At 41.5% G+C, this 12,999-nt stretch overlaps 1 protein-coding gene across 3 annotated transcripts in view; it reads right to left on the minus strand.

Annotated features, from left to right (window-relative positions):
- LOC144284441 (uncharacterized) overlaps nucleotides 1-9,830 on the minus strand; it is a 64,745-nt gene extending 54,915 nt beyond the window's left edge. Inside the window, exon 1 of one of the 3 annotated variants that reach the window (XR_013352829.1) lies at nucleotides 9,635-9,830. The gene's annotated coding sequence lies outside the window, so the exon portion shown is untranslated. Of the gene's footprint in view, nucleotides 1-9,480; nucleotides 9,614-9,634 lie in introns of those variants that run through there. The other 2 variants (XR_013352831.1, XR_013352828.1) reach the window with 2 other exon arrangements.
- Between the last annotated feature and the right edge of the window lie 3,169 nt (nucleotides 9,831-12,999).

Consider the following 12,999-nt stretch of genomic DNA (forward strand, 5'->3'; position numbering starts at 1 on the left):
ATTAACCTACTCTTTTTTAATTATACCCTGTACCAAGACAGAGCCAGATAACTTTCCCTTCCACAAGCAAGTCAACCACTTAGACTTCTGTCTCCTTATCCTTTATGTGGGAACAGCAGCACTTGTACTCTGCTAATCACAACTTGAAAACACTTAATAACACAAAGTATGACCCAGTGATTCCACCCCGAGGTATATACCCCAAAGAGATAAAGACATATGTCCACACAAAACTTGTACAGGATGTCCAAGGAAGCTTTATTTCAGATAGCCAGAGTGGAAACAATCCAAATGTCCATCCACAGTGCCCATGGACACATCAAATGTGGTATAGCCATGCAATGGCATATTATTTGCAATAAAAAGAAATGAAAGTACCAATATATGTTATGGCATGGGTGGAACCCAAAAATATTATGCTGAGTGAAAGGAGACAGTCACAAAAGAGCTTATATTGTATGGTCCCATTTGTGGGAAATCCAGAATAGGCAAGCCTAAAGGAGATTAGGAATTGTGCAGGCCTGGGGTGGATGGGAGTTGGGATGTGGTGGCTAGCATATGGGTGGTTCTTTTGGGAGTAATACAAATGTTCTAAAATTGGTTTTGGTAAAGAAATAAAATAAAATAAAATAAAATAAAATAAAATAAAATAAAATAAAATAAAATCTAAAAGAAAAGTAAAATAAAATAAACTGTGATGATGAATACAAAACTGAATTTACTAAAAGCCATTAAATTGTAAACTATACATGGGTAATTACCATTATATGGTATGTGAATCAAAACTCAGTAAAGTATTTTTAAAAGAAAGCATTTATATGATAATAGGCTTAAAGATTGGTGATGTAGAGATATGAAAGGCACTCAGCAGCACTTCCTACACTTGAATATGCACACAAATCACCTGACGATCCTGTTAAAATGAAGATTCTGATTCAGTAGGTCCAAGGTGGGCCTGAGATTCTCAAGTTTTAGTAAGTTCTTGGGGAAGCAGAGGCCACTGCCTCATGGATCATGTTCCGAAGGATGGAAAAGATGTAGAGAATAGTCTTTTTTCCTTCAAGAATTTAACAAGAATTGGCGAGACAAGTCACCCAGAAACTATTGATTAAATAGTTCTGACTCAGTACTGACTTATTTTGGCCACTGTTTCCTGACTATCGTTATCTTAAGCCAATAATCTTTTCCTTGCATCTATCAATCTCATGTGTAGAAGTCACAGGACATGGGCATGCCTTTGACCCCCAGTTTTTTCCCCTTAGGGCCACCCTCCTCTTTTTGTCCAGGATGCTGAATAGGCAGTTCAGAGCTGAGAGTTAGAGTCTTACCTGTGTGTAAAAATGACTTAGGGAAACCTTAGATTTTCATAGCCCTTAGTAAGTGAACATTGCTACAAATTTCTATGAATCAACCAACCAATGACTGAGGAAATTGCTTGGGGCTCAGGACATCTAGGAGTGATCACATTACACAGCTCAGTGATTGACGGAGAGAAACTTCTCACCCCAGGATTGTGGAACGCCACATGTTTCACTGACTTGAATGAAAACAAATTTCCTGAGGAAGTCTATGGATGCAAGAATGAGTTAAACAGGAAGATTTGTATATTTTTCCCTCTTATGTATTATTTTAAAAATCTAGACTTAGCATCTCTCAAGGTCCCAGATTTTCCCAAGAACTGAATAGTGCCAACTCAGAAGCTTTAAAAGAGGTTTTATGAAGTCTAGGCACAGCCAGCAGCCTCTGCACACTTTGGAGATATTCAGCTCTTTTCAAGACCCTTGTATTGTCTTAGTTTCCTCCGACCTTTCTAGATGATGGGAGAGAGGCACGGCACCTGCAAATCTACCCTGCCGCAGCCAGGAAGGGTCCACTGCAGTCAGCCCCTGGCTCCGGATGCAGAGAATATAGTTGTTCTCGGCCAAAGTAAACACTTCCCCATCTGGGAGGCCCACTGAGTGACAAGCAGCTTTGATGTAGACATCACTCCCCCAGAGAGCTATTCCTTTGGAGGCTGGGGTAGGAGAGGGAAGACGTTTGTCTGCTAAGATGTCCTGCTATCATATTTTGCTTCCTGCAATGCGATCCTCATGAGTTTGGGTGGAAGCGATGACCCTGGCACTTTAAAAGGAAAGTTGCTTCTGAAACCGGATTCTTCTTGGCAGCATCCTGACATGCCTTTATTAGGGCTGATGAACTAATCTGCTGAGGATTTAGCTCACTTTCACAGACCTTTCTTACCAGAAATGGAGAGAAATCAGAGGACTGAACTCCACCCGGTGTAGCTGTCAGAGATACTGGGATAGGTTCATGAGGTCTGTGGATCCCTTTATCCCAGGATAAAGGACATTATTTTGGAAAATTGAATTCCTGTTGCAAAAACATAACACTGAGAAGTAGCTCAAAAACACAGCACCCTTGGGCCATGGCCAAGAAATAAGAGTGTGTCTTAAAGCTCATCCAAATCTGGGGAAACCCAGAGTGAAGGATCCCGTATAATGAAATTGTTCATTCAAACAACAGTCCTTTAAAATCACTGACAAACATTTCAATAATTCATAAGGTTATGTACATTTACAGTTTTAGGTGGTTCTCATAAAATTTCATCTTAATTTGTGCCTAAGCGTTAAAGAAAAATGTGCTTCCTGTAGAGAGAGTCCCACATATAGGGACTTCCGGTATAGGGAGTTCTCTATGGCAAGTAACTTTGTAAATGCACTGCCTATAGGTCTGAGATCACAGTGTGTTCACCATGCCATTCAGCACTGAGCCCCACTATCCAGAGTCCCGTGGAAGAGATTCTGGGGATCTCTCCTGGGAATGTTGGGACAGCCTCATTATAAACCAGAAATGTCCCACCTAGCTGGTATTATACTAACATTCAGACTGTGCTTTAAGAAAAAAAATCTCATAGTGCAGAGTGAAAAATCAGCACCTTGGAAAATTTGAAGATTCTTACTCTTTTTCTGCCCAGGTAGCCTCAGTTTGTTGCGGAAAATGAAATTTGGTGTTTTATAGTGGTCTGGCAAAAACAAACAAACAAAAAATAAAAAAACTAAAAAAAAAAAAAAAAAAAAAAAAAAAAACTGCACTGCTTTCTCTGTCCAGGCTGACCAGCCTGAGGTAGGGAGGCACCTTAGGAAGGTGACCATGCAGTCACAGCTAATTCAATGTAGGCATGCTGCTTGGGGACCCAGAAGCAGAACCTGGTGCAGGGTTTGGCAGGGGCTCAACTGGGCAGTCACCTCAGACATGCCCTTGGGCCCGGCTCCATGAAGCCTCAGTGAAGTAGGGGCCAGCGTTTTGGCAGAGCCAGTGGCCTGACGAAGAGCAGATGGTCCAAAAGAGAATGTGCTCCCTTAGGGGGCGGGTACTGCAGGGGGCATCAGTAGTCTGGGAGTGCATCTAGGGTAAAGCTGAAAATAACTCTAATAAAACTTATGTGCATCTGTTACTACCCACCTCATCACTACACATTTCAGAGAGATGGATACTGTTTGCATCACATGCCTAAAAAAATATTAAAATGTTCCTTTGAATTTATTTTTTTTTATATTTTATTTATTTATTCATAGAGACACAGCTAGAGAGAGAGAGGCAGAGACACAGGCAGAGGGAGAAGCAGGCTCCATGCAGGGAGCCCGATGTGGGACTCGATCCCGGATCTCCAGAATCACGCCCTGGGCTGCAGGCGGCACCAAACTGCTGCGCCACTGGGGCTGCCCCTGTTCCTTTGAATTTAACTTTTGAAATTAATAATAGAGCACTATGTAGTCACTACTGCAGTGGAAGCTGCCCAACATAGGACTGCCAGAGCAGCTTTGGTGTAGAAGACAGAGACTGTGGGGGTCCCAGTGCAAAGGCAAGTGCATAGGCCTTCAGAAACCATGGTGCAGTTGTGTTGTGGGGGGAGAAGGCTGGGCGGACGACTGATGACCTGGTACCAGTCTGGGTCCCATCACTCACCATTCATAAGCACTCTCTGGCTAGTCACTTAGTCTCTCTGAAGCTCATTGTCATGCTCTGTGCTTGGGGAGACATTCTATGACCCTGGAGGGGTTGTGTAAGGTAAGCTGTGTGAAAGCGCTTTCTCAACTGTAGAGCCCTGTGTGGTTTGTGAGGCTCCATCTTTCCAAAGCAGTGGCCCTAGTCCTCAACTGTAAACCACACATCATCAAAAATGCCATTGACACAGTTATTAAGCATCTACTGTATACAACATAAGGGGCTAACGAATGGAGGAACAAAGTAGTTTCAGACATGGTCACTACCCTAAGAGGCTCATAGTCAACTTAGAAAGAATATACTACATTGCCACTCTCATTATAACAAGAAAAATATATAGTACCCATCTGCCCAAAAGTGATCAGTAGTGCATCAAGAGCACGGAGTCGGGATCCCTGGGTGGCACAGCGGTTTGGCGCCTGCCTTTGGCCCAGGGCACGATCCTGGAGACCCGGGATTGAATCCCACGTCGGGCTCCCGGTGCATGGAGCCTGCTTCTCCCCCTGCCTGTCTCTGCCTCTCTCTCTCTCTCTGTGACTATCGTAAATAAATAAATTAAAAAAAAAAAAAAAAAAAAAAAGAGCACAGAGTCATGAATGATCCAAGAGTGAGTGAGCACAAAGGAGAAAGGGACACTAACTTCCATGAGCAGGGTAAGACTTGAGTTGAGCGCCTAAGGACAGCCAGGATGCTGATGAATCTCCAGGGAACACCTGACCACATGGTACAGTGGTACTTGGTGGAGAATGGAAGGCATGCAGCTGAGACACTAGTCCTGGGTTTATACTTCATCTATTAACTCATCTTTCCAGACCTCAATTTTCTCTTAAAATGTAGGTCACCTGTCTGGATTCCTACATATATCAGAGAAATGTTGTAAAAAGGTAAATATTTCAAGTACCAGGACTTTAAGTCTTTTGGAACAGAGAAGTCAGGCAAACACAAAGACTGTTATTATGTCATTCATTGTTTTCCAATGTTTTCATTAGATGCCAAGCAAAAAACTTCTGTTTATGCAATCCAGGGAGTCTATGAATGAAAGGTTGCCCATTATATCAAAAGAAAGCCAGAGTAGCAATACCTGTATCAGACAAACCAGATTTTAAACCAAAGACTGTAACAGGAGATGAAGAAGGGTACTATATCATAATAAAGGGGACTGTCCAACAAGAAGATATATAACAATTGTAGAGATTTATGTGCCCTATTTGGGAGCACCCAAATATATAAAACAATAACACACATAAAGGAACTAATCAACAGTAATGCAATAACTGTAGGTGACTTTCATACCCCACTTACATCAATGAACAGATCATCTAAGCAGAAAATATACAAGGAATCAATGGCTTTGAATGATAAACTGGACCAAATGGACTTAACATATGTATTCAGGACATCCCATCCTAAAGGAGCAGAATACACATTCTTTTCAAGCACATGTAAGACATTCTCCAGAATAGATCACACACTGGGTCACAAATCAGTCCTCATCAAGTACAAAAAGACAGATCACACCATGCACATCTTTTCTGACCACAATGCTGCAAAACTTAAAGTGACCACAAGAAAAAATTTGGAAAGACCGCAAATACATGGAACTTAAAGAACATCCTACTAAAACATGAATGAGTCAACCAGGAATTTAAAGAAATTTAAAAATACATGGAAACAAATGAAAATGAAAACATCATGGTCTAAAACTTTTGGGGGGGCACCTGGATGGCTCAGTTGGTTAAACATCTGCCTTCAGCTCAGGTCATGATCTCGCAGGGCTGGGATAGAGCCCCTCATTGGGCTCCCTGCTTAGCAGAGAGTCTGCTTCTCCTTCTGACCCTTGCTCCCCACTCTATGCTCTCTAGCTCTCAAATAAATAAAATCTTTAAAAAGACAAAAAACAAACAAACAAACAAAACCTTTGGGATGCAGTAAAAGCCATCCTGAGAGGGAAGTCTATAGCAACACAAGCCTACCTCAGGAAGCAAGAAAAACCTCAAATAAACAACTTAACCTTATCCTAAAGGAACTAGAAAAAGAGCAACAAATAAAGCCTAAAGCCAACTGAAGAAGGGAAGTAATAAAGATTAGAGCAGAAACAACTGATAAAAAAACAAACAAACAAAAATCAGTAGAAAAGATCAATGAAAGTAGGAGCTGGTTCTTTGAAAAAATAAAATTGATAAACCCTTCGCCAGGCTTATCAAAAAGAAAACAGAAAGGACCCATAAATAAAATCACAAATGAGAGAAGTAAGAGTCAACACCACAGAAATACAAACAGTTATAGGAGAACATTATGAAAAATTATAAGCTAACAAATTGGACAATCTGGAAGAAATGGATAAATTCCTAGAAACATAGAAACCACCAAAACTAAAACAGGAAGAAATAGAAAACTTGAACAGACCCATAACCAGCAAAGAAATTGAGTCAGTAATAAAAAAAAAAAAAAATCTCCCAACAAACAAAAGTCCAGGGCCAGATGGCTTCCCAGGGAAATTCTACCAAACATTTAAGGAAGTGTTAGTACCTATTCTTCTCAAACTATTCCAAAAAAACAGAAATGGAAGGAAAACTTCCAAACTCATTCTATGAGGCCAGCATTACCCTGATTCCAAAACTGGACAATGACTCCACTAGAAAAGAGGACTACAGGCCAATATCCCTGATGAACATGGATGTAAAATTCCAACAAAATACTAGCAAATTGAATCCAGTAGCACTTTAAAAGAATCACTCACCACAATCAAGTGGGATTTATTCCTGGGCTACGAGGGTCATTCAAATTCACAAATCAATCAACACGATACATAATTTTAATAAAAGAAAGGATAAGAACCATATGATCTTTTCAATAGATGCAGAAAAAGCATTTGATTTGTACAACATCCATTCTTGATAAAACTCCTCAACAGAGTAGGGATAAAGTGAACATACTACACATCATAAAGGCTATCTACAGAAGACCAACATCTTTTTTTTTTTTAAGGTTTTATTATTTATTCATGAGAGACACACACAGGGAGAAGCAGGCTCCATGCAGGGAGCCCGAGTGGGACTTGATCCCGGGACCCCAGGATCATGCCCTGGGCCAAAGCAGGCGCTAAACCACTGAGCCACCCAGGGATCCCGAAGACCAACATCTAATATCCTCAACAGGGAAAAACTGAGAAGTTTTCCTTTCTAGTCAGGAACAAGACAGGGATGTCACTCTCACCACTATTATTTAACATGGTGCCAGAAGTACTGGCCACGCAATCAGACAACAACAACAACAACAAAATGAAAAGCATTCAAATCAGCAAGAAATAAGTCAAACTTTCACTCTTTGCAGATGACATGATACTCTATATAGAAAACCCAACAGATTCCACCACAGAGTTGCTAGAACTGATACATTAAATCAGTAAAGTCTCAAGATACAAAATCAACATAGAGAAATCTGTTGCATTTTTATATATCCCTAATGAAACAGCAGAAAGAGAGATCAAGGAAGCAATCCCATTTATAATTGTCCCCAAAATCATAAGATACCTAGGAATAAACCTAACCAAAGAGGTAAAGGACCTGTACTCTGAAAACTATAAAACACTGATGAAAGAAATTGAAATGACACAAAGAAATGGAAAGAATTTCATGCTTATGTATTGGAAGAACAAATATTGTTAAACATTTTTTACTACCCAAAGCAATCTACACATTTAATGCAATCTCTATCAAAATACCGCCAGCATTTTTCACAGAACTAGAACAGATAATCTTAAAATTTGTTTGGAACCACAAAAGACCCTAAACAGCCAAAGCAATCCTGAAAAAGGAAAATTATGATGACAAAGGCATCATAATTCTACACTTCAAGTTCTATTGTTAAAAAGCTGTAGTGATCAAAACAGTATGGTACTGGCACAAAAATAGACACACATATCAATGGAACAGGATAGAAAACGTCAAAATGAACCCCCAACCATATGGTCAACTAATCTTCAACAAAGCAAGAAAGAATATCCAATTGAAAAAAGTCTCTTCAACAAATGGTGTTGGGACAACTGGACAGCAACATGCAAAAGAATGAAACTGGATCACTCTATTACACCATACACCAAAATAAGTTCAAAATGGATGAAAGACCTAAGGGTGAGACAGGAAACCATCAAAATCCTAAAGGAGAACACAGGCAGTAACCTCTGACATCAGCCATAGCAACTTCTTACTAGATATGTCTCCTGAGGGAAGGGAAACAGAAGCAAAAATAAACTATTGGGACTTCATCAAGATAAAAAGCTTCTGCACAGTGAAGGAAACAATAAAACTAAAAGGCAGCCAATGGAATGGGAGAAGATATTTGTAAATGGCACATCTGATAAAGGGTTAATATTCAAAAGAACTTATCAAACTCAACACCCAAAAAACAAATAATCCAGTTAAGAAATGGGCAGAAGATACCAATAGACATTTTTCCAAAGAACACATAGATGGCCAACAGACAGACACCTGAAAAGATGCTCAACATCACTCATCATCAGGGAAATACAAAACAAAACTACAATGAGATAGCACCTCAGCCTGTCAGAATGGCTAAAATTAACAAGGGACACAACAGTTGTTAGCGAAGACTGTTGGTGGGCATGCAAAGTGGTGCAGCCACTCTGGAAAACAATGTGGAGCCTCCTCAAAAAGTTAAAACTAGAACTAACCTATGATCCAGCAATTGCGCTACTAGATGTTTACCCAAAGGATACAGAAATACTGATTTGAGGAGATACGTGCAGCATGGTCAACCATAGACAAATTATGGAAACCTCAAAGTCCATTGACTGATGAATGGATAAAGAAGATGTGGGAGATATACATATATAACAGAATACTTCTCAGCCATAAACAAGAATGAAATCTTGCCATTTTCAATGACGTGGATGGAGCTCAAGAGTATTATGCTAAGTGAAATGAGTCAGTCAGCGAAACACAAATACCATGATTTCATGCATATGTGGAATTTAAGAAACAAAACAAATGAACATAGAGGGGAAAAGAGAGAGGCAAACCAGAAAACAGACTCTTAATGATAGAGAACAAACTGAGGGGTGCTGGAGGGCGGATGGGTGGGGGCATGGGCTAGATGGGTGATGGGGATTGAGGGACCTTGTGATGAGCACCGGGTATTATATGTAAGTGCCGAATCACTAAATTCTACATCTCAAACTAAAGGTTTGCCCATTAAGGCATTCCTTTCTTGGTGCTCAGACCTCAGGGGTAGGGAGTCAAAACTAGACAAAGGACCTGGATTACACAGCCAGGTTTTGTTCTCTAACCATCGTGGTGTCCACTTACAGACACAGCAGAGCCGAGCCTAGCCATTCTCCGGGCTTGTGACATGCTCTTAATGACATCGCTCCAGGAATATTAAGTGTCTCTCTCCCACATCCTTTCTTTCCCTACAAGGTAACTTTAGAGGTACCACAAAGGAGAAATTCCAGACCTTACAAAGCTTATCCCCTGGAAGGTGATAATCCCAGCCCGGTGGCAAACTGCTCCCGTTAGCTGCTCTCAGAGGCCTGCGTGTCCACGCCCTTGTGAGAGTCCTTTTCAGGAGCACTCATGGGCTGGGTGTTGTTGAGAAATGGTCATCCTACCAGAGCTGTCATCCCCACGTAACAACGCTCTTGGTTTTCTTCATTCCAGTGCTGTCTCCGGTGGGCCGTTGCCTTTTCAGAGTTGAAACAAAGGGGGCTGTCGGGTGACGAGCCAGGGCATAGCAGCTGGCACAGACCGAGCCTGTGTGCAGGATGAGGGCTGCTATCAAATGTGTGATTCATGACTGGAGGAGCCTGCCCATTCCAGCTGCAGGGGTGCAGTTGGCACTGGCCAGGAAGGCGCCCTCTGCTCTGCACAGTGTGTGCCCTCTGCACCGGGGAGGCAGTGCAGCTTGCACCCCCACTCCCCTCCCCCAACCCTTGCCTTCACAAGAAACCTTTCCATGGGACGAAACACCCAGTAAGTTCCTTCATTCTACCCATGATTAATCAGCTACTTGAAACAGCACATGACTCATGTTGGACTCTGCCAAGACAAACAGCATCAGGCTCCTTTTGTGTAAGAGTTAACTCCAAGTTCCAGAAACGATTTCAATGAGTGGAGTCCTTGTTGCTTACATTGCAGCGCTCTGAAGTCAGGGAAAGAGATGACCACACTGGAGCCACAGAAAAGCCAAGCCACAGAGAGCCACACAATCTCTTTCTTCTTTAAACACTCTCTGGGAGATTATCCCCAAAGTATTTTCCTCGAAGACCTGGCCATATTCTCTAGGTTGAGTTTGCCGTAAGGGATCAATGAAGAGTTTATCAAAGAAATGTTAGGTACGAGGGCAAGGACTAGCAGAGTCACTCCAGAGAGGAGTAAGCGCCTGAGGATGAATTTCATCATTTAACTCAGGAGTCTGTTGATGATGCTGACTGCAGTTTGGGACAAATTTCAGGGTTTCCATCTGGGAGGAAAAACAGTCCATATCTCCCAGAGAAAATAAGATGGGTTATCGTAAGGACAAAGGGGCGATACCAGTAAGGGATCATTCAAAGTTTGGTGAATTAATGTTCTCCAAGCAGGGAAAATGATGCTTTTACCACCTTGGTGGATGATGAAACTGTGTTAATTGTCTGAATCAAGTAAGAGGTCAAGTCGCCTCATTGCTTTAAGAAAGTTTTTGTTGAGGGGCGCCTGGGTGGCTCAGTCAGCGCAGCAGCTGGCTCTTGATTTCAGCTCAGGTCATGATCTCAGGGTCCTGAGATCGAACCCCAAGTCAGGCTCCATGCTCAGTGTGGAGTCCGCTTGAGATTCTCTGACTCCCTATGCCCCTCCCCCAACTCTCTAAGATGAATCAATAAATCTTAAACAAAAAGTTTTTGTTGACACACTAAGAGAGAAAAGCAAAATGCTCCTGCGTCTCTCCTGTACTAACATTTGTGTAAGAAAGAAGACATAGTCTTATAGCTGCTCATTTGTGCAAAGGAAACACAAGAAAGATAAAGAAGAAATTAGTATGTTTGGTTATTACAATGGATAGGTGGAAGCCAGGTGGAAAGGATGGAAGAATGGGACAGGGTTTGGGGGAGGGAACTTTCTCTGAATGTATCTTTTTGAGTAGCTTTGGCTTTTAGTGCTGTGCGATGTTGTACATACTCCAAATAAACACAACCAGGAAGACTGAGGGATAGAGGAGAGGAAATCTCTGTTACTACTTTAGGAAATCAGAAAATTGTCTCCATCATGATGGTGATGGGAATGGTCCATAAGGAAAGGACAGAAATAAAAGGCACAGTTCTTAAAATCTTTCTGACTTTGTAAGGAATCTGTTACCAACTGACGTTGAACTTTACACCACCTAGGGTTCTGTAGAGCCTCCACATCCCTGGAGATCTTTAAGAAAAGACTAGACATACACATGTCTGCATGATTCCAGGAAAGGGCTGATAAGAGTGATATATTAGACTGAACGTTCGTTTCCCCAAAATTCACATGTTGAAATCTAATTCTCAAGGTGATGGCTTAGGTGGTGGGGACTTTGGGAGGTGCTTAGGTCATGAGGGTGAAAACCTCATCAGTGGGATTAGTGCCCTTAATAAAAGAGACCCCTGAGAGCTCCTTTGCCCTCTCCACCATGTGAGGACACAATAATCTGGCCATCTATGACTGGGAAGTGGGTCCTCACTAGAACCAAATCTATTGGCACCTTAATCTTGGCCTTTGCAGCTTCCAGACTGTGAGAAATAAATTTCTGTTGTTTATAAGCTACCCAACCTATGGTATTTTTTGGAGCAGCCTGAGCAGACTAAGACTCATGAATCTCCTTCTGGGGTTGTGGGAAGTTATCAGGGCTGGTTCCAGGCAAGTAGTAAAGCAGGTGGTTTGTCTCTGAATCTTGCTTTCTCATTTTCTGTCTTCTCTTCCCTCCTTAAACCTCCATACTTACTTCCGTCAAACTGTCTCCATGCCTGATTATCCCTGATAAGGCAATGAGTCAGAAGTCCGAAGAATCATTTTTAAGAAGTCCTAATATAGAATGTAAAAGTTTTCGTGGCCTAAATGCATCTCAAGTTCTGGGCAGTGGTTTTTGTTGTTGTTGTCGTTTGTTCATTTTTGAAGTAGCTATAATCATTTCTGGTAAAGGATCTATAAAGACTGGAACCCAGCATGTAGAACATACTATAAAAGTGTTATGTTCAAATTCCCACTGGTATAATTCAATACCACGCTGGTTTGTTGGTCTGCAAAAAACTCCTGAGTAAGCTTGACTTCGCTGTTCCCCCCCTCCAGAAAGCTGGAACAGATGGAGCCCTGGAAGGAAAGCTAAGGAGCAGAGAAGAGAGTAGCCAGGACTCAGTAAGGTTCCAGGTTGATCATGGAAGTTCTGGCCAAACCCAAGTTCTCCCTAAATAAATGAATGATACCATTTTGGGGCCAATTTGGACTCTTTTCTTGAACCGATCTGGCTACCTCCTAAACAACTTTCCAGTGTGCAAGTGCTTCCAGAACATCTTTAGTATGGACTAGGTGTCTTTGGCTGTCCCTAACTTGCATTAATTAGCATCGGAAAAGAGAAGAGTAATTTGTTAAGATAGTCACCCCATGGAACTTGTCCCAATCATTTTATTCTTGTCTTCTATTTTTAGCAATGACATCAGTTGGTTTAAATTTTGGTTTCTAATGAATCAATTCCTTTCACACCGCCCTCTATTAAATATGCCAAGCAGATTTTACATGACAAAGCTTCTACTTTAATGAGATTAATAAGCTTATCCTTAGATCTTCAAAGATTTATAGATACTCAGCAGAGTGGGAAAGGCCTGCCTCATTTATTAGCTGTATATTTAAAGAATGGATTTCAGAAAAGTCATTAAAGTAACATGTGTCTTCCCTCTTCAAAATCCTTATAATTGTTTGTGTGCAAGTGCACATCACAAAAGAGCTTTCTCCAGCCCGGAGCTCTTGCAGACCAGGAAGT

Source organism: Canis aureus, chromosome 15, assembly GCF_053574225.1.
Source record: "Canis aureus isolate CA01 chromosome 15, VMU_Caureus_v.1.0, whole genome shotgun sequence".
Taxonomy (NCBI): Eukaryota; Metazoa; Chordata; class Mammalia; order Carnivora; family Canidae; genus Canis; species Canis aureus.